Source organism: Octopus sinensis, linkage group LG9 (assembly GCF_006345805.1).
Source record: "Octopus sinensis linkage group LG9, ASM634580v1, whole genome shotgun sequence".
In the NCBI taxonomy this organism is placed as follows: domain Eukaryota; kingdom Metazoa; phylum Mollusca; class Cephalopoda; order Octopoda; family Octopodidae; genus Octopus; species Octopus sinensis.
In genome coordinates, this window is record NC_043005.1 from 15,392,833 (window position 1) to 15,415,544 (window position 22,712).

The following is a 22,712-nucleotide window of genomic DNA, read 5'->3' on the forward strand; positions in this document are numbered from 1 at the left end:
TTTTACTTGTTTCAGCCATTGGACTGCAACCATGCTGGGGTAATGCCTTGAAGGATTTTAGTCAAACATATTGACCCTATCAAATTTTTAAAGTCTAGTACTATTTCTGTTGGTTTCTTTTACCAAACTTCTAAGTTATAGAGATGTAAACAAACCAACATTGATCATCAAGCAGTTAGGGGAAGGGGACAAGCACACACACACACAATGGACTTTCACACAGTTTCCATTTATCAAATTTACTCACAAAGCATTGGTTGGTCTGAGGTTATGGTAAAGGCGGCGAGCTGGCTGAAATGTTAGTGCGCCGGGCGAAATGCTTAGCGATATTTCGTCTGCCTTTACGTTCTGAGTTCAAATTCCGCCGAGGTCGACTTTGCCTTTCATTCCTTGGGGGTCGATAAATTAAGTACCAGCTACGCACTGGGGTCGATGTAATCGACTTAATCACTTTACCTGTCCTTGTTTGTCCCCTCTGTGTTTAGCCCCTTGTGGGCAATAAAGAAATATGGTAAATGACACTTACCCAATGTAGCATGCACTGTGTCTGAACCAAAAACCATGTGGTTGCAAAACGAGCGTCTTATCTACGTAGCTACATACAATTTTTATATCAACACCACATTTTAACCAGTTTTGTCTCTGATTCATTAGGTTCTTGTTTATGGAACATGTACATTGTAACAGACTGAGTTCAAACTAGGGAGTTTTATTTCTATAGCAATCATTTTCTAATATGACTGTATGGTTTAGAAGTTCTCTTTGCAAAGATATGATTTTTGGTTCAACCCCACTGCAGCATACTTTGGGCAAATGTCTTCTACTGTAACCTCAGGTCAACCAAAATACCTTGTAACTGAAAGTAAGTGGAAACCACGAGGAAGCCTATCTAAGGGACCATTCTTGTGTTGGGGTGGTGACTTAGTCTGAAACCCCTACTCCATCCATTTTATCATCACCAGCTGACCCTTAAATGTGTTTAGCAGGGTTCACTCTGCTATGAATATCCAAGTCAGCTCTCTAGTCTATTGATAACTTCCTATCCAACCCCCACGCTAATATTGGAGCCCTGAAAATGTTCATGGATACAGCATTTATTCTTCTTAGTAAAAAAAAAACAAAAAAAGAAAACCTAAAACCCTCTATCATACTAACCTGGATGGACTCAAACTAGGAAGTTTATTTCTTAATTAAAGATAATTATGTTCACATTGTCCAGTAAATTACAGGTGCATAGAGGATTAGATTAGGTTAGGATTCACATAAATAAATGAATACTTGTAATTTAACGAGTGATCATCTCAGTGGCTGAAACTGAAGTACTATAAATGCTTAAAGTTCTTTAACCCTTTAGTGCTCAGATTACTCCGTCAAATGTAATGCCTATTTATACACATTGTTTTAAAATAATTATATATTAGCTTATAACTTTGAGGTTTCAACTATGTAATTTCTTATTTTTAGAACGACTTTGTAGGATAATTGTGAGGGGGCTGGACCTAGCTAGTGTAAACATAAAGCAAGTAAAATATTTGGGCCTAGTGACTGGTTGAAATGCTAAAAGATTAAAGAACTTTACAGCACACTGTTAACTGAACCAATTGGATAATAAAGGCAACAAAAGATGAGTGACAAATGAGAAGTGAAATTTGTTGTAGTTTAGACAAGATGACTATATTCACTTCCTACATACAGCTTTATACATCTAAACACAACCACACTCCCACACATACACACACATACACACACATTCACACACACACACACACACACACACTCACATGCATACACAGACACACACACACTCACACATGCACATACACTCAGATATACACACATACCCAAACACATACATATACACACACATAAATGTACACTCTCACTCTCTTACTCCTTTGTTTCTCTATGCCTCTCTTTCTCTCATTCATTCACACACACACACACACACAAAGTTTCTCTGTCTCATGTAAAACCAGCAGTATTGCCCGGCGTTGCTCGGGTTTGTAAGGGAAATAACTGTATAAGCATTTTTAGAGAGTTATAGCCAAAAAATAGCAAGAAAATGGAAAAAAAATTATAGGCAAGAAAATGGAAATTATGGTAAATTTTTTTTAAATCGTTGACTCATCGTAGACATTTTTAGAGAGTTACTTCCCTTATATAATAGCGAAAAAAATGCATTAAAATGGAAAAAAATGATGGTAATTTTTTTTTAAATCGTAGACTCATCGTAGACGTGCGCTAATACCCAGAAGGGCTCGATATGAATCACGACTATAAGATAGCCGGTTTTGGTTAAACTGCACCGCAAAATGTGGGAGTAGTTAGGAATCTAAATCGTAGGAGACAGACAGCACACAACTTCACTTTTATATATAAAGATTATTTGGGAACCACCTGTGGAACTGGATTACAGATTGTTGGATCTGAGAATGTTGACCTGTATTTACATAGGAATTATTAGTTCAAGTACTTTTACAACAACCTTATATTTTTTCCCCATTTTTTCCTAGTTTTAATCACTCAACCATGAAGTAGCCTCAAAAATATTGAAAAGAAAAAAATTGGATTAGCATAATGTACATTGTTATGTAAGAAAATATGAGATCAACATTTTATGAATGGGCCTTTCCTTAGAAAAGAAATGAAAACTGTAATAACTAATGGTGTCATTGTAGGTCAGTTCTGATGGAGCAGGTCTATGATCAAAAGCATTCCATATATGACCAACCTAACTTTTTATATGTTTAGAGCTATTGTCCAATATGCCTTTTATCCATTTACACATTATCTCTTTCTGTCAATCCTCTTCACCTTATACTGTCAAATTAGCACCTGCTCCCCAAATCATATGTATCTGTTGTATGAGGAACAAAGTGCGATTCACCTACCTCTCAGGTTTCCTTACAGTGTTGACTAATCCAGCTGGGTTACATCCAAAAAGCAGTCTACCTGCCTAACCTATCCCCAGAACCTAACAGCAAATTCCCTCTCTAGCTCATATGTCCACATGTGTCTGTCGGCCACGACTGCCCTGAAGCAAAGAGGTCCACTCTGGTTCTACTTCTACCCATGTGGCCTCCTTCACTCATGCTTTTCTGGTAGGGCCCCTCAAGCATTGAGTCACTGACCCTTTTCTCTTGGTTCACCTCATCCCCACAGTATCATTGACTACCCCTCCATCATTTACTACATTCACTCCTTTCCAATCTTTAGTCATCAGCTACTCTCTCCTACCTTCCATCCAACTCATATTTTATCATCAAAATCCACCCTGCCTCTGTCCCACTTTACCATTCAATATATTTGCACCCTTACATCATAACTTACCATTCCTCATTCTTACTTCCTCTATCCATCCTCCTTTTCTGTCCTTCCCTTAGGGCCCAACCTAACACCTTATCATCATCATCTTTATTTCTCTTTCCATCTCCACAGTGATTAATGCCACTCACTCTTGTATAATATGAACAGCCATGTATCTCCTCTACAGCAAGAAACCTCTTTTGGTTCCATCTATCAAACCCTGATAACACTGCCTCCCTCTCTACTGTAGCCTCATTCAAATGATGGAGATCATAATACTGTGAGCTACACGGAAACCTCACTAGTGATAGTGCCATAAAGAAAGTAAAAAAACAAAAATCAAAGAAAAACACTCTGTATACTGTAGGGTGTTTGGCATTAGGAAGGGTATCAAGCTGTAGAAACCAAGTCAAAGAAGACATAGGAGTATGATACAGTCCTTCAACTCATCAGATCTGGTCAAATCATCTAACCAATGTCAGCATGGAAGATAAACATTAAATGATGATGATGACATCAGTACAATATGATTTGAGGGAATTTTCAGCTGATATAGTGTGTAATTTGAGGGAATTTGGTTGCTATTCCTAGCGTGGTGTGATCATGTAGGTGTGCCTTCTTTGATTAATTTAAGTGCTAACTATATATATATATATCATCATCATCATCATCATCGTTTAACGTCCGCTTTCCATGCTGACATGGGTTGGACGATTTGACTGAGGACTGGTGAACCAGATGGCCTGCACCAGGCTCCAATCTGATCTGGCAGAGTTTCTACAGCTGGATGCCCTTCCTAATGCCAACCACTCTAAGAGTGTAGTGGGTGCTTTTATGTGCATATATATACACACACACTATATTAAATCTCTGAGTAAGATATAAACAGTAGCAGTATGGAACTGTAACATATAATTGCCAAGTGTGGCGTCCTATACAGGACAATGCTACTGACGTTTATAGCCCCAGGAAGATATCTCCTCCAGCTGCCTAACGACACACATTCTGTGTCCGATTAGTATTTGTGAAGGGAGTGATGACCTCTCCTTGTAAATACTAGTCGGACACAGAATGTGTGTTGTTAGCCAGCAGGAGGAGATGTCTTCCTGGGGTTATAAACGTCAGTAGCACTGTCCTGTATAGGATGCCACTTGTTTGGCAATTATATATATATATATCCATTTTATATTCTTAATTTCCCGCATGCACATTGTTTTTGATTTTGTCGACAACACAGTATAGTAGGATCAGTTGGGCACTGTCTGTGAAAAAAACAGCACCATGATGCCAGAAATTTGGAAATGACATGTTGTACTGCTTGGCATTTGCACTACAGACTCCAATACGAACATTTCAGAGTGTTTGGGTGTCAATCTGAGGACAGTGCAGAGGATTCAGAAAAAGTTGGATGAGTCTAATGGTAATTACAAAGGTACGGCAGCTCAGAAAACTCCCTCTGATTATTCTGATAAGAAAAGAACTCCTGAATTGGTGAGATCCAGGCCATGATTAATAATAATCCCACCAAGTCAATCAGGTCCATCGCTAATGACATGATAGTGTCTGAGTTTCTTATCAGGCAAGTTGTGCATGGAGACATTCAGTATTCCTCATACAAAATGAGAAAGGGTCAATTTTTATCCCAAGCCATCAAGGACAAGAAGAAAGACTGTGCTACAAAGCTTTTGAACAAACTCAAGCATCCCCTCCAACCAAACATGCTTTGTTTTCTCAAACAAGAAAAATTTCTGCCAGGATCAGATGGTGAACACTCAGAACAAATGTTGATTTGCTGTGTCCCCAAAACATGTGCTGAGAATGATAAAAATCAAACATCCAGTCAACATCCTGTGATCACTGATGATGGTGACGTTAAGCCTCCATTCATCTTCCCACATGGTCTCAGACTCAACACGGAAGCCTTTGTCAAGAGCCTAGAGAGGTAGTGTTGCCCTGGGTCAAGAGGGTGGCTGCTGGAAGACCCTATATCTGGCAACAAGACTCTGCACCATGCTACACACGTAGGAGAACTCAGTCATTGCTGTCAGGCAATTTCTGCGACCACATCACCCTTAACATCTGGCCACTTAACTCCCCAGACTGCAACCCCTTAATTATTATGTATGGGATACAACAAAACTCTTTGTAACACCAAAGATGAACTGTAGAGTGTTTTAATGGAGGTAAGATAACTGAAGGCACGGATTATCGCAATATCCAGAAGAGTTGCAGAAGATTCCGAACTTGTCTAGAGGCTATGGTTGAAGCCAATGGCGATTTTATTGAATAAATTTACTCTTTAGTATTTTAAGATATTTTTATGTAATTTTGGTAAATATATCTGTTAAAATGAGACATCAGTGTTATTTTCATTTTTGTAACTTAGGTGGTTAGGGAGCTTGCTTCCTAGCTACATGGTTCCGGGTTCAGTCCCACTGCGTGGCACTTTGGGCTTGTGTCTTCTACTATAGCCCCAAGTCGACCGAAGCTTTGTGATTGAATTCTGTAGGTGGAAGTTACTGCCGTGTGTGTAGGTGCTCAGTGCCTCTCCGAAAGAGAGAAAGAGAGGGATAACAATCAATAAATTGCAGGCTTCACTTGAAGTTTGGGAATTAATAAATTGTTGTCTAAATTATGCAAAATGAAAATAACACTGACATCACATTTTAACGGATATATTTACCAAAAACTACATAGAAATATCTTAAAATACTAAAGAGTAAATTTATTCAATAAAATTGCCACTGGATTCAACCACAGCTTCCAGACAATTTTGGAATCTACTGCAACTCTTTTGGACAGTCTCCTTGTTTAAGTTGGTGAATGCTGCTGTAATCCTTGCCTTCAGTTCATCTTTGGTGTTACAAGGAGTTTTGTTGGTCTCTCACTCAACAGCACCCCACACATAATAATCAAGGGAGTTGCAGATGTTAGGGGTAATGTGGTCACAGAAATTGTCTGACACCCACGACTGGGTTCTCTTGCTTGTGTGGCATGGTGCAGAGTCCTGTTGTGACAAGAGATTGGATTAAAAGAGTTAGATCCTTTTGATTGAATAATTCAACACATTGTTGCCTTGAAAGGCATGGTATGATTTGTTGTAAAAATACTAGCAGTATCGCCCGGTGTTGCTCGGGTTTGTAAGGGAAATAACTATATAAGCATTTTTAGAGAGTTATAACCAAAAAATAGCAAAAAAATGCATTAAAAATGGAAAAAAAATTATGGTAAATTTTTTTTTAAATCGTTGACTCATCATAGACATTTTTAGAGAGTTACTTCCCTTATATAATAGCGAAAAAAATGCATTAAAATGGAAAAAAATGATGGTAAATTTTTTTTTAAATCGTAGACTCATCGTAGACGCGCGCTAATACCCAGAAGGGCTCGATATGAATCACGACTATAAGATACCCGGTTTTGGTTACACTGCACCGCAAAATGTGGGAGTAGTTAGGAATCTAAATTGTAGGAGACAGACACACAACCTTACTTTTATATATAAAGATTATCAGAGTCAAAACAATGTTTCATCATTTCATTTTTTATGTTTATTAATTTTTTCATTTTTTTGTCTTATTGAGGGTTAAACAGTTTTTTTTAGTTGAAGGAGATAACCAAAAGTACTGATATTTTTCATAAAACATGGGGAAATAACCCAATTTTTTAATGGAGGTAAGATAACCAAAAAGTACCCAAATGCCAAGCAGTACAACATGACATTTCCAAATTTCTGGCAGAGTGAATTGCGTCATGGTACTATTTCTCTCACAGACAGTGCCCAACTGACCCTACTATACTGTGTAGCTAACAAAAAAAAACAAAAAAACAATGCGCATGCACGAAATCAAAAGTATAAAATGGCAACAATTCACCCATCTCACCATGTATATATATATATATATCTTAAGTAGTTTGAGGGTTGTTCTGTACAATGGCTATAATTGTACTTGACCTCATGACCTTGCTGTCAGTTTTCTACTAGCCTTAAACTCACAGCAAAGCTATTGTACTTCCAATTAAAGCGAATTATTTTTCTATTGTCTCTCAGCACAAAAACCAGTTTGTTTTTTGTTTTTGTTTGTTCGGTTTTTTACTTGTGGACCAGTAGGAATAATTGATCAGATTGATCTTGGTATATAATCTTCTTTCATATGACACCTCACTACCCTGAGTGTGTGTTTGTGTGTGTGTGTGTGTGTGTGTGTGTGTGTGTGTGTGTTTGTACACTTGCATGCGTATTTGAATATCCGTTGGGTGGTTGTTCCAGACAAACAAGGTCACTCAGATGGAGAATACCTGTCTGAAAAAGGATTACATAACGGCTGTAAGTATCTGAGGAACAAAAACATACAACGGCGGTGCATCAGCATGGCCACAGCTCTGAGCTGAAACTAGAAAAAAAACAAAAAAAAATACAAACTCACACACACACACACACACACACACGCACACACAAATCTGCAAACATGCATGCGCACACACATCCATAAACATGTACACACACACACATCCTCACACAGTCATATACTCACATATGCATGTATGCACGCATACACACACACACATCCACAAACATGCATGCACACACACATCCATAAACATGCATGCACACACACATCCATAAACATGCATGCACACACACATCCATAAACATGCATGCACACACACATCCATAAACATGTACACACACACACACACCCTCACACAGTCATATACTCACATATGCATGTATGCACGCATACACACACACACATCCACAAACATGCATGCACATACACACACACATCCATAAACATGTAGACACACACACACACACACCCTCACACAGTCATATACTCACATATGCATGTATGCACGCATACACACACACACATCCACAAACATGCATGCACACACACACACACATCCATAAACATGCATGCACACACACACACACACACACTCACACAGAGTCCCATTCTCACATGTTCATGTCGCCTTGGGCATGTGTCTTCTACTATAGCCATGAGCCAACTAAAGCCTTGTGAGTGGATTTGGTAGACGGAAACTGAAAGAAGCCCAACGTATATATGTATATATGTACGTGTGCGTATATGTTTGTGTGTCTGCGTTTGTCCCCCCTCCCCAAACATCGCTTGACAACTGATGCTAGTGTGTTTACATCCCCGTAACTTAGCAGTTCGGCAAGAAGAGACCGATAGAATAAGTACTAGGCTTACAAAGAATAAGTCCTGGGGTCGATGTGCTCAACTAAAGGTGGTGCTACAGCATGGCCACAGTTAAATGACTGAAACAAGTAAGAGAGTAAAAGAGTAAAGAGTATAAAAATAAGGTCCCAGTACTTTGGGTCTTGTTACCTTTATAGATGCAGTGAAAAGTAAAATAAAGAAAAAAACGTCATTGTAACGATTTGCTCGACTAAGGGCAGTGCTCCAGCATGGCCACAGTCAAATGACTGAAACAAGTAAAAGAGAAAGAGTAATAAAAACCATTTCATTCATAAAATCCTGAAAATATTTTGCTTATTGCTACCATTTATAGAAGAACCACACAAAAGATGACTGCCAAATAGAACAAAATAAACACAGAGATTAAAATCTATGCAGTTGAAATATCTTTATATATAAAAGTGAGGTTGTGTGCTGTCTGTCTCCTACGATTTAGATTCCTAACTACTCCCACATTTTGCGATGCAGTTTAACCAAAAGCAGGTATCTTATAGTCGTGATTCATATCGAGCCCTTCTGGGTATTAGAGTGCGTCTACGATGAGTCTACGATTTAAAAAAAAATTTACCATCAATTTTTCCCATTTTTAATGCATTTTTGGCATATATAAGGGAAGTAACTCTCTAAAAATTTATTATTAAATCTCAGAACGTAAAAAGCTACAGTAACACCCCCTTCCTTTGTGGTTAGCCATATTGAGATGTCTATTATACTTTACATCTCTAAAAATGCTTATATAGTTATTTCCCTTACAAACCCCGAGCAACGCCGGGCGATACTGCTAGTTACAAATAAGAAAACATATTTTAATCTTCAAATACTGAAAATATTTCATGTTATTACCATTTGTAAAAATTTCACATGGACACGACAAAAAAAATATTGCAATTAAATTACAATGGTAAAAGATTAAAAAGTGTGCAAATATTCTTTTCTACTCTAGGCACAAGGCCTGAAATTTTGGGGGAGTAGGGCCAGTTGATTAGATCGACTCCAGTATGCAACTGGTACTTAATTTATTAAACCCCTAAAGGATGAAAGGCAAAGTCGACCTCGGTGAAATTTGAACTCAGAACGTGAAGACAGATGAAATACCTATTTCTTTACTACCCACAAGGGGCTAAGCACAGAGAAGACAAACAAGGACAGACAAACAGATTAAGTCGATTATATCGCCCCCAGAGCGTAACTGGTACTAATTTAATCGATCCTGAAAGGATGAAAGGCAACGTCAACCTTGGTGGAATTTGAACTCAGAACATGAAGACAGATGAAATACCACTAAGCATTTCGCCTGGCGTGCTAATGTTTCTTAATTCTTTATTGCCCACAAGGGGCTAAACATAGAGGGGACAAACAAGGACAGACAAATGGATTAAGTCGACCCCAGTGCATAACTGGTACTTAATTTATCGACCCCGAAAGGATGAAAGGCAAAGTTGACCTTGGCAGAATTTGAACTCTGAACATAACGGCGTGCTAATGTTTCTGCCAGCTCGCCGCCTTAAAGTTTGCAAATATTAAACATGCAGGTATAAGAAAAATATTTCACTCTTCAAATCCTGAAAACTGACTGCAGTCATCCATAGCGCCCAAACCAGAAAAATCATCTGGATCATCAATACTATCTGAAGTGTTACTATCTTCAAACAAAATGTCATCTTCTGTCCTACCTTATGCATTACTGATACCACATTTTTAAAAAGATTTCACTACTACTTCAATTTTCAGTGTTCCATGATTTCAGGACTCACTCACACACCTGAGCAATTGTTGGCCTTTTCAAACAACCTGTTGGTGTTAGGTCATGATCCTTGGCTCTTATCCACTGATTCCACTCTTCTTTCATAAATGCCTTAAAAGGCTTGTTGATTGATACGCCCAGTAGTTGTAATTGGCTTGTTAAACCACCAGGGATCACTGCCATTTTTGCTTTCAGTTTCTGCACCCTTTCTTTAATAGCCTTCGTTTTGTGGGTACGAAACTTGTCCCACACAAGAAGGGATGGTTTTTAAGGAGGCCACCAGAACACCTTGACCAGACCTTATCTAGCCATAACTTCACTCCCTCTTCTTCCATCCACCTGTTAGAGTGGATGTGAACAAAAATTCCATGTGGAATTTTGTCTTTTGGTAAAGTTTTCCTCTTGAAAATAAGCAGCGGTGGCAGTTTTGTTCCATCAGCACAACATGATAGTACCACAGTATAATGGGTTTTCTAATGTCCAGATGTCATCATCATCATCATCGTTTAACATCCGCTTTCCATGTTAGTATGGGTTGGACGATTTGACTGAGCACTGGTGAACCAGATGGCTGCACCAGGCTCCAATCTGATCTGGCAGAGTTTCTACAGCTGGATGACCTTCCTAACGCCAACCACTCCGAGAGTGTAATGGGTGCTTTTACATGCCACCAGCACGCGGGCCAGTCAGGCGGTACTGGCAATGGCCATGCTCAAATGGTGTTTTTTACATGCCACCTGCACAGGAGCCAGTCCAGCAGCACATGCAACAACCTCACTTGAATGTTTTTTCATGTGCCACAGGCACAAGTGCCAGTAAACGCTGGTAACGATCACGCTTGAATGTTGCTTTTTATGTGCCACCATAACAGAAGCCAGTTAGCTGCTCTGGCAACGATCATGCTCGGATGTCTTTACACATATGGTTTTGGACCATTTAGCATCCATTGTTCTATTTGATACCACATCAAACGTTAGTGACACCTCATCCATGTTTCTGATCTGACCCAGTTCATAGTCAGTCTCTTTTCTTTCACTGATTATGAACCTGTGAAATTTGATATTTTGTTATAATCTTCAGGCATTTTTGGTGCTATTCATGTTTTCATTTTCATTGCCAGTCTATGCCTCTTCATAAATCTGTAATACCAGCTTGATGTGCCACAAAAATCATCCAGGCCTCGTGCTCCTGCCCTCTCTTTTGATTCATTAATAATCATTTTTATTGATACAGTAAGACACGAATTTCACCCTGTAACTATCCACTCCTTCATCTCTTGCTCCAGTTCTGGCCACTTAGCTGCAGTTTGATGCAGGTTACATTTAAGTCTTGATGCAAGCTTCAACAGGTCCTCATGTTCCTTCCAGTTGCGGATCATTTTTATCAGTTGGTGTTACTCTAAAATGCCTCTCTGCAGCCCTGTTGTCATGCTGTTTGGCATATTCAATCACTTGTAGCTTGTAGCCAATTGTGCAAGAGTATCTTATGCTTGAGGTTGCCATAATAACAGTTATGCTAAAAATTTTAAGTAAAATCTTCTGAAGTTGCAGATCACTCCTAATGTCAGCAGGTCCAGGTTTAAACTGGTTAAGACCATAGCTTTCAGAGATCAAGGAGGAAGCCTATGTTGCTGTTTAAACACAACAGGTTTCATCACAGAGAGTGAGTTAGTGATTATGATAGTATTCATCATCATCGTTTAACGTCCGTTTTCAGCGCTAGCACGGGTTGGATGGTTCGACCGGGGTCTGGGAAGCCAGGAGGCTGCACCAGGCTCCAGTCTGATCTGGCAGTGTTTCTACAGCTGGATACCCTTCCTAACGCCAACCACTCCGCGAGTGTAGTGGGTGCTTTTTACGTGCCACCTGCACAGGTGCCAGGGGGGTCTGACATAGGCCACGATCAGTTGGTGTTTTTAACGTGCCACCGGCACGGAAGTCAGCCAATGGAAGTCAGCCAACGGAAGTTGGCATTGAGTATTGTTATTAATATTTGCTTGTAAACCTTTTTAACATACTGCAGTTTTACTTCTTTCATCACTTAATAATGTTCCATTAAAGTCAGGTTGTTTGAAGAGAGTGACAATACAGGAAATATAGATACACATGTAAAATATCACTCGTCAGTCGCCTCATCTAACATACATTACCCATACAGGAACGAATTTTTGTGATTACTCTTACTCTTTTACTTGTTTCAGTCATTTGACTGTGGCCATGCTGGAGCACCACCTTTAGTCGAGCACATTGACCCCAGGACTTATTCTTTGTAAGCCTAGTACTTATTCTATTGGTCTCATTTGCCGAACTGCTAAGTTACGGGGACATAAACACACCAGCATCGGTTGTCAAGTTATGTTGGGGGGGACAAACACAGACACACAAACACACATATATACATATACATATATACGGCAGGCTTCTTTCAGTTTCCATCTACCAAATCCACTCACAAGGCTTTGGTCGGCCCAAGGTTATAGTAGAAGACACTTGCCCAAGGTGTCATGCAGTGGGATTGAACCCAGAACCATGTGGTTGGTAAGCAAGCTACTTACCACACAGCCACTCCTACGCCTATTGTGTATATTTAAAAAAATTTATGATACTTTTGTTTATTTACTACTTCAAAGTATAAATTATACACTTCACTGAGTGGTCATATATAGGGGTTCAGATTACTGTCTAACATAGATAATTTTCCTCTGGGGTTAGGATATGCCTATGAAAAATGTAACTTTCAACCTCCAAGACGTATGGTAGAATTTTTGAGACTTGTTGGGTTGGCAAAAATGTAATTTCGGTTTTTCAGTGCAAAATAAAAGTCATTTTTTTTTCATACAAAGAATAAACTTTAATCAATTATATATTTTATGTTTCGTTTGATGACCTTTTGCTGTCTTTCTGGCAACTTCATGATTCCGCACTCATAGAAATTGAAATCTGGCAAAAAGGGCAGGTGCAGAAGTGATGCCATGTTGTTTTCGGCGAGTAACTCACAAGTGAAGAGAGCTCAGTGATGGGGGGGGGGGGCATTGTCATGAAGAATCCAATTCTTTGTGCTCCACAGACCTGGTCACTTTTGCCGAATGTCCTCCTTCAAACACTTTGAAACATCACAGTAAAACACTTGATTTATAGCCTGGTCCTGGTGATGGGGTGAATTCTCAATGCACAATACCACATTTCCTGGGGTGATGCTCATGGAAGGTCTTCCAGATTGTTCATTTTCCAGAGACCTTTCTCTGCTTTTGAAGCACCTGTGCCACTCGAGACATTGCACATGACCCTTTGTCTTGTCACCGTAAGCTTGCTGAAGCATGCTCAATGTCTCTGTAGCAGACCTCACAAGTTTAACGCAAAATTTCATGTTGGCTCTTTGTTCCTGTCCATGACAAAATCACAGACTACAGCAGACACATGATTACAAAAACACAAATTTCACAACTTCTGAAGTAAACCCAATGATGTCACTTGGCATACTGCCCCATGAAGATAACTGCTAGCTCTCACTGCACACACAACTGTGTGATGCCATCTAATGGTACACTACAGAACTAGTCTGGGAACTTTTTGATACCATTTTGTATTGTCTCTACTCATTCACCAATCACTTTACAGAATGTTTTGGGTGCATTTATTCAGGGCACCAGCACAAGTGAGGTTGCCTGAAACTGAGCATGACTATAGAGCTCCCATTATGTTATATATCTGGCAACATGCTTAAGTAAGTGAATAGAGGAGAGGGTAATGACAAATGCTGCACTAGAAAAACTGTGAGAGCATGATGGGAGAAACAGAGTTGTTGGGGTGAGAGGAAGGAAGAGAAGAGGAGTAATATAATGTAAGAGATAGTGTTAGAGGGAGTAATAGAAGAGAGTCAGTAGTGACAGTTGTTAAAAAGAAAGAGTAGTTGTGATGACATATTTTGTGATAAAATAGAGGGGAAAAGAGAGAAATAGGAGAGAAAGAGAAAGAGAGAGAGAGAGGTGATGGATAGTTACGGAGATGAGTAATGGTAAGAGAAAGTGATGTGTGCCAATCATGAATTACCTGGGGAGCGAGGAAGTATTGAGTAGCATGGTGATGGTGGGGTGTGTCTGAGGCAAACAGATCTGAAAGAATCCATAATGAAAGGAATGAAGGAGAGTGAGTGAGTGAATGAGAGGGAGAGAGAGAGAGAGAGAGAGAGGGGAAGAGAGGGGGACAGAAGAAGAGTGATAAGGATGGTGGAAGGAGTTGAATATGGAAAGATGCGTTGCTATCCTATGTTATATAGGCAGCATGGTACAGTGAGTAGTTGATTGGGGAGAAGGTGAGTGACAAAGAGGTGTTGTAGAGACAGGTGGTCGTGCAGAGAGTGAAACTGAAGATGGGTGAACGATAGAGGGCCTTCATAGCATGCTACATATGAAGTCTATCTTCTCTGTCATCCTTCTTGTGATCCCTCTACAGCTCTCGTCTGAACAAATATATTTGGAGTATAGAAACTGGTGACTGAGTACTCAATACATTATGTAGAGCGTATTTATTCAAAGCTTATGATTCACTCTTATTTTCACTCTGTCTTTTTTAAAGTGTCTGTGGAATACTTGGCCACTTGTACAATATAATAGAAGAATCCATCAATATATAACAGTAATGATAAAGTAATGAGTGACCTTTGAGGAGAGAGAGAGAGTGATAGCTAGCAGTATGAAAAAGTGATGGTGAGGTGTATAAGATATGAGAAAATCTGAAGGAGTCTTTCATATTAAAGTCATTATGATAGGAGGGAGAGAGGCAGAATGGTAAGGAACATTGTTGCCTCATGCCTTTTTTGGGGGGTTGACACCCACCCCGGCACTCAACATTTCACCCACCACCACCTCAACCACCACTGCGGTTCGGCAAAAGAGACCGATATGATAGGTACTGGGCTTACAAAGAATAAGTCCCAGGGTCGATTTGCTCGACTAAAGGCGGTGCTCTATCATGGCTGCAGTCAAATGACTGAAACAAGTAAAAGAGAGAAAAAGAGTAATACAAGAAAAATCAAACCCAGGACATCTGCAAAGGCAGAATTACGCAACAAATGAAATATGAATAGAAAATAAATAGGAAGGAAATAGAATTTTGGATACAAGAATAGGCGAAGGTAAAGAATACACACACCCAGTGTTAGGGGTTAGGCTTAGGGTTACGCTGAAAACGGGTGGTGTGCGTATTCTTTACCCCCGCCATGATAATAATCCAAAGGTGGAAATATTTAAAGAATTTAAATAGATATTTCTATTGACCAACAAAAGATTGTCACACAGTCAAAGATAAGACTTATTGATAAGAGAGCTACAACAATGAAAAAACAAACACAAAACAAGTGCGAGTACCATTAATGTCAAAGATAAAATGATATATGCAACAACAAATGTAGTGCCCAAAGGAAAATGGATATTCACAGAAAACTTCATATGGGAGTATCAAAACCCAAGCTAATAATGTGGAAAACACGCACGCACGCACACACACATATACATCCCCGACCCCGCACACACACACACACATTCCAGATATCTCTGCTTAATCTTTATATATAAAAGTAAGGTTGTGTGCTGTCTGTCGCCTACGAGTTAGATTCCTAACTACTCCCACATTTTGCGGTGCAGTTTAACCAAAACCGGGTATCTTATAGACGTGATTCATATTGAGCCCTTCTGGGTATTAGCGCGCGTCTACGATGAGTCAACGATTAAAAAAAAAATTACCATCAATTTTTCCCATTTTTAATGCATTTTGGCATATATAAGGGAAGTAACTCTCTAAAAATTTATTATTAAATCTCAGAACGTAAAAAGCTACAGTAACCCCCCCACTTTGTGGTTAGCCATATTGAGATGTCTATTATACTTTACATCTCTAAAAATGCTTATATAGTTATTTCCCTTACAAACCCGAGCAACGCCGGGCGATACTGCTAGTGAAATAATAGAAAGAGACGTAAATGAAAAACTGAAGACAACTGCAAAATAATATGATAACAAAAAGAAGCACCCGAAATAAAAGAACACTCCAAACAAGATACTCTCATTAAATCGTACAAATCTGCAATTATTCCTATGAAGCAACCTGTATGTGTGACTTGTATGTGTGACTCGATACGGGACCATTCAATCTGTGGTAGAAAAATAACGATTACTCTTTTACTTGTTTCAGTCATTTGACTGCGGCCATGCTGGAGCACCGACTTTAATCGAGCAAATCGACCCCAGGACTTATTCTTTGTAAGCCTAGTACTTATTCTATCGGTCTCTTCTTGCCGAACCGCTAAGTTACGGGGACGTAGACACACCAGCATCGGTTGTCAAGCGATGTTGCGGGGACAAACACAGACAAACACATACATATACGACGGGCTTCTTTCAGTTTCCGTCTACCGAATCCACTCACAAGGCTTTGGTCAGCCCGAGGCTATAGTAGAAGACAGTTGCTCAAGATGCCATACAGTGGGACTGAACCCGGAACCATGTGGTTGGTAAGCAAGCTACTTACCACACAGCCACTTTGAATACAACATTCCATTTATATTCTTTGACAAGTATTTAGAATACGACAGAAATTGTTTGGTCTAAAAGAAAGTATTGGTAGTAATTTAGATGTTTGAAGATATTGCTTTCTACTAATTTAGATACTTTAAGCCCGTATCTTGTCCACGGTCACGGTTGTACTATTATGATCATTCTTCAGGTGGCGAGCTGGCACATTCATTAGCGAATTTCTTCCGGCTCTTAACGCTCTGAGTTCAAATTCCGCCGAGGTCGACTTTGTCTTTCATCCTTTCGTGGTCAATAAAATATGTACCAGTTGTGCATCGATGAAATCGACTTAACCCCATTCCTCTAAAGTTACTGGCCTTGTGCCAAAATTCGAAACCACTATCATGAACCATCATAAAAGTTAGTTCCCCTGAAATAGCTACTAAGAGTGATTCCCCTTGTAATATTTCTTGTTACTCTTGTTTCTTTGCGCGTATAAATAGAATTGATTAGTTCTTTTCTGTAATGATTTCATTTACATCTAGAATGCAGTCGGCTACAGTACTTGACTGGTATTTTATTTCATTAAACCTAGAAAAGATAAGTTAAAAGTAAAGGACTATAAATAAATACCGATGTCATTTTGTCAGACGCGCTAAAGATTCTGCCAGATCAGAAAAGGAAAGTATGATTTACAGACGCTATGCAAATATGTCTTTGTATCACTTCCACCCTAAACTGGAGATAGGCGACACAAGGAAATCTTTATATATAAAAGCGAAGTTGTGTGTCTGTCTCCTACGATTTAGATTCCTAACTACTCCCACATTTTGCGGTGCAGTTTAACCAAAACCGGGTATCTTATAGTCGTGATTCATATCGAGCCCTTCTGGGTATTAGCGCGCGTCTACGATGAGTCTACGATTTAAAAAAAAATTACCATCATTTTTTCCATTTTAATGCATTTTTTCGCTATTATATAAGGGAAGTAACTCTCTAAAAATGTCTACGATGAGTCAACGATTTAAAAAAAAAATTACCATCATTTTTTCCCCATTTTTAATGCATTTTTTTGCTATTTTTTGGCTATAACTCTCTAAAAATGCTTATATAGTTATTTCCCTTACAAACCCGAGCAACGCCGGGCGATACTGCTAGTCTGTTATAAGGGTCAAGTGATGAAGAGATTATTTCGGCCTAGCTAAAGGCATCTGGAAAATGTAAAACTGCTGTGAAAGAAAAACTATTGTTCCACCGTGGGAAAAGTTCTGTTGCAGTGTTAATTTTTATTTGGCTATGGTGGATCGAATCCACTTCATGCATGCAAGACCCACAACATGTTTATCGATTGAAATATATGATCTTTTGCACAAAAACTGTTTCTGATATAGACACAAGGCCTGACTTTTTTTAAGTACTTGACTATTGCTTTATTTTATCGCTGAAAGGCAAAGTTGATCTAAAATAGGAATGCAAATTAGCAGAATAAATACTGCAACGCATCTTGTCCAATTTTCTAATGATTCTGCTTAATGAGATTTCAGTCCAAGATCTCCATTTAAATTCTAAATTTTTCATAGAGAACATTTCCGGATAATCATTGCTGAAAGGGTTAATTAAATAAATTGCATAATAGAAGACTAATAAAAATGTTCTAGAGAAAGGATATAGAACTTCTAGTAAGTCCGTAAAAATCGCTCCCCATTACTTGAGAATAGATAAGGTTGAGGTTGGGGGAGGAAAATAAGTTCTCTACTTTACATGGGGAAATTGACGCGAAGAAATATATAATTGATTCATGATTCATTGTTGCAGTTGTTACCCCCAAGTCAGTAGTAGCCAAAGATGATCAAGCATGACTATACGTTTTCTTTCGAGAAATTTAGGACTACACTATCTAATGTGATCAACCTAAGCAGCTGACCTATGCTACTGATTGGGAGAGGAAGCCGGATGTGTCTTCTCTGGGAAGACCCTCTTCCTGTACCCCGCATATCGATAATAAAGAGAATGTGTTTATGTCCTTACTTAATCCAATTTTCCGCAACCTTTTTCCACTTGCGGTATACTTATATTGTTTTCAAAACTCGGCGACACACTTAAACTAAAAATATAACTAAAAGTATAAAGAAAAAAATTATATTCAGATTACACTGCGGCACACCTAGCATCATCTCGTGGCACACCAGCGTGTCGCCGCATACCAGTTGCGGAGCACTGATTTAATCTACAATACGATTTTTTAATATTTGAGTTTATTTAAGTTCTTCTGATTTGCACTGCTTTGTGCATCATTTATCTTTTACTTGCTTCAGTCATCAGGCTGCGGCCATGCTGGGGCACCTCCTTGAAGGGCTTAGTCATACAAATCAACCGCAGTGTTTATTTTTAGTCTTATTTGCCGTAAACAAACGCATACATAAATAGACAAACATAGGGATACGCATAAATACACACGCTTAGCTATACACATACATAAACATACAACGGGCTTCTTTCAGTTTCCGTCCACTCACAAAGTACATATATAATAAGAACAATAATAGACAGGCTGTCAAGCATACATAATGTGTAGGTGTGTTCAAACAAGGGTGTATGCGTGTGAGATAAAATACAGAGCATAGAAATGAGTCTGTCAGGACGCTAGAAGTTCAGACACAAGATGAAGATAAATACCAGTTCGTAGTAAGGCACACAATAGTTGAAGTTCTGTACAAGAAGTTGAGGCGAAAAGGGCAGAGCTGGTTTCTGCACATGTCGTGTAGAGGTTGCGGCTTCTATGCTGTGCCGAGTTACTTGATACAAAAGGTACTCGCAGGTTGAGCTTACTGTTAACCATGGTGAAGTATTCACAAACAGTGAGAAGTTAAACCTGGGCGAAGTTACTGTTAGCGTCGTTAAGATGAAGGCGACGGAGATGGAGGCGTCGTTAAGATTGAAGGCGACGTTAAGATGAAGGTGACGGAGATGGAGGTCCTGCATGCTGCGGTGTTGGCTGTCGCTGGAACTGGCTGTGTGTCGCTCGAACTGGCTGTGTGTCGCTGGAACTAAGCTGGGTGCTCTGTAGTCAGTGGTGAGAACCAAAGACGACATATGGTGAATCGCTAAAGCTTTTATAGCAAATTATAGGCTCAAACGGAGCATTTAGAAGACTGTGCCACGGGACCTTATCAGAAGGTTGCGATTGGTTGGGTTGCATATTGGCGCGTAATACAGCAAGAAACAAACTGCGCCAATACCAACCAGAGTAGTGGACAGAATAGGGCCCAAGCGGCCGAAAGTTATCTGTTATCTGATACGTCTGTATTTATGTTATATATGAGAGAGAGAGAGAGAGAGAGAGAGAGAGAGAGAATTTCATTAAGAGTACGCTACAGTAGAGTACATATTTATTGACTTTTACAAGTAAAAGATTGACAGTGACTTCGAAGTTGCGGCTTGTTCGCTTTTATGAAACTGTCTGATGAATGCGAAGAAGTTGAAACTTATTTAAAATGTATAATTTAATATAAGCGCAGTTGCGGCTGTATTGTTAAGAATGTCATTACATAACCATATGCTTTCGGGTTCATTCTATTCAACACCGTTTAAAAAAATGTTTAATATACTAAACATTGGTGGTAACAATCTTCTATGGTATGTAGAAGGTTAAATGGCGTTAGAATGTTTGAAAATAAGACATTTCGACGCTTCTTCGTGTCCAGGGTCAAGCGAAAGTGAAAGTATTTATTTTGTCATTTACTGGTGATTTCCAGGATTTGAAATGAAAATGCTTCTTTGCTGCAAACTGAAACTGTTAAGTAACGAAAGTAAAATAGTTGACAGTGAAGAGTGTTAACACCCAGCGTAGTGTTACTCATATAGATGTGTTTATCAAATATTAAAGTTCAGATCTTTCCTGTTGGGCTCACACTTTTTGAAATTTGGTATATTAATGTAATTTTTCACGCCATAATTAGCTAATTTTTCACGCCATAATTAGCTAATCTTTCACGCCGTAATTAGCTAATTTTCACGTCATAATTACAAAACTTAGCTTACAGAACTACAACAATACACCAAATTTGAAATCATTTTGCGTCGAAATCAATTTGAAATCAATTTGAATCAAAAAGTGTGAGGTAAACAGAAAAGATCCCTCTAATTTACAGGGTGCATCGTAAGTAATTCCTGATTGAATTTTAGTCATAATTTTTAGAAAAAGGCTTGAAAATATATGACTTCTTCAGGATTTAATTAAATATAGTCACGTAACATATTAAGATACGTTTCATTCAATATGACAGCCTTTAGCTTTCACAATCGCCCGGAGACTGCCGAGAACAGTCACATGAATGCCGGACAACTTCTTCACTTAAGCGATCCCATGACGTGACTAAGGCTTACATCAAAGTGGTCATATTTTTGTAAGAAACTTTCGAAACGTCACTTTCTTGAATGGACCAAATAGCGAAGTCCATAGGGTTGACGTCTGGTCTGGAGGGGTGAGGGCACACATTCTTGTCCCAGAGTCCGTTGGAATGGTTCTTGCACCGCTGCTGTGTCACAGTGGACGTATAAAAAGGAGCGCCGTCTTTCGTGAAAACGCAACTATGGCAAAACATTATCTTCAACATTTTCACGTAAATTGCCGAATTGACCTTCGTCCCTTCTTTAATGAACACCAAAAGAGATTTTCCACCATCGGATGACACTGCCACTCAAACCATCACTTCCGCGGGTTTCATTCAGCGAAACACCTTACGGGCGCCTTCGAGAAGGGTATCCGATCTCGTGGCCAAAATCCTGTCATTCTGGGTGTTCGCTACTGTCTCCACAGCGAATATCTTTTCACTCGACCAGATGAGGACATTGTTATCGGTGCTCTGAATCTCATCCGCCATTTTCTTGCACTTGTCCTGTCGCTTTGTTTATTTTTGTAATTTTCACCCCCAAAAGCCCCGTTTTTGGATACGGAGGTTCCGGAAAATTGCCAAAAATCGGCATAGTAAAATCCAACCCTTTCCCCAAAACTTCTTCAATTTTGACTTTTTTCCCCAACACTAACCCTAACCGTAAAACTCTAACCCTAAAACCGTAACCGTAAATACAGAAATGTTTTGAAATTTTTGTTCGAATCATGATGTCCGTATTTTTCAGCATATTTAGAAAAAAAATTTTACTAACATTTTTGGAAATTTTTTTCAGAATCATAATCTCTATATTTTCCCCGCATATTTTGAAAAAAAATTTGTGAAAAAAGTTAAAAATGAAGGAAATGGAGGTGGGGTGGGTGGTAATGTAGTAATGTCGATTTTTGCCAATTGTTTGCAGAGGGTTTGTGTTGAATAAAAACAAGAAGACAATTTTTAAAAATGGTGGGGTTTATTTTGGAGGGTGGGGAGGGGCTTGCCGATTGAGTTAATCAAAGAACTGAATCTTCATTGTCGAACGACGGAGGTCTTACAATTTTCTTATGTGTTTGATTGTGTGTATGTATGTATGTGAGTGTTTGTGTGTGTGTGGAGTGTTAGCGTATATATGTATGTATGTATGTAAGGGCGGAGGAACTCTTGAGTCAACGGCCATCCAATAAATGTCTTAGGGCTGTATCATGCGCGGGGACATAGAAATAATCGGACTGAATACCCGATCGCGCGGTTAAACCATTGGGAGTGAAGGACTCCTAGCCTTTGTTAGGGCATCCTTCTAGGAGAATGTAACTCAGGTAACTAGGATAGCTCCGACATAAAACCTGCGGCTCAGTGGTTACCGATGATGTTGACTTGTTCTTCTTTTCGGATTATGGCTGCTGTTGCTTAGTGAGTGGGATTGACTCAGTGCACAGCCTTTCCTCACTTAAAAAAAAATCTTCTTGCACAGGCATTGCACGATAACAACATTGATTAAGCTTCGTGCAATGGCCATACTCGATAACGAGGGG

General features: G+C 39.2%; 1 long non-coding RNA gene across 2 annotated transcripts; it reads left to right on the top strand.

Annotated features, from left to right (window-relative positions):
- Window positions 1–641: 641 nt before the first annotated feature.
- On the top strand, window positions 642–11,956 carry LOC118764682. 2 transcript variants are annotated; one of them, XR_005000489.1, is made up of 3 exons: window positions 642–654; window positions 4,931–4,935; window positions 11,849–11,956. It is a non-coding gene; the product is annotated as an uncharacterized LOC118764682 (long non-coding RNA). The 2 variants fall into 2 exon arrangements; XR_005000490.1 differs by lacking the exon at window positions 4,931–4,935 and adding an exon at window positions 754–755 and having other exon boundaries at window positions 11,849–11,938.
- Window positions 11,957–22,712: the final 10,756 nt, after the last annotated feature.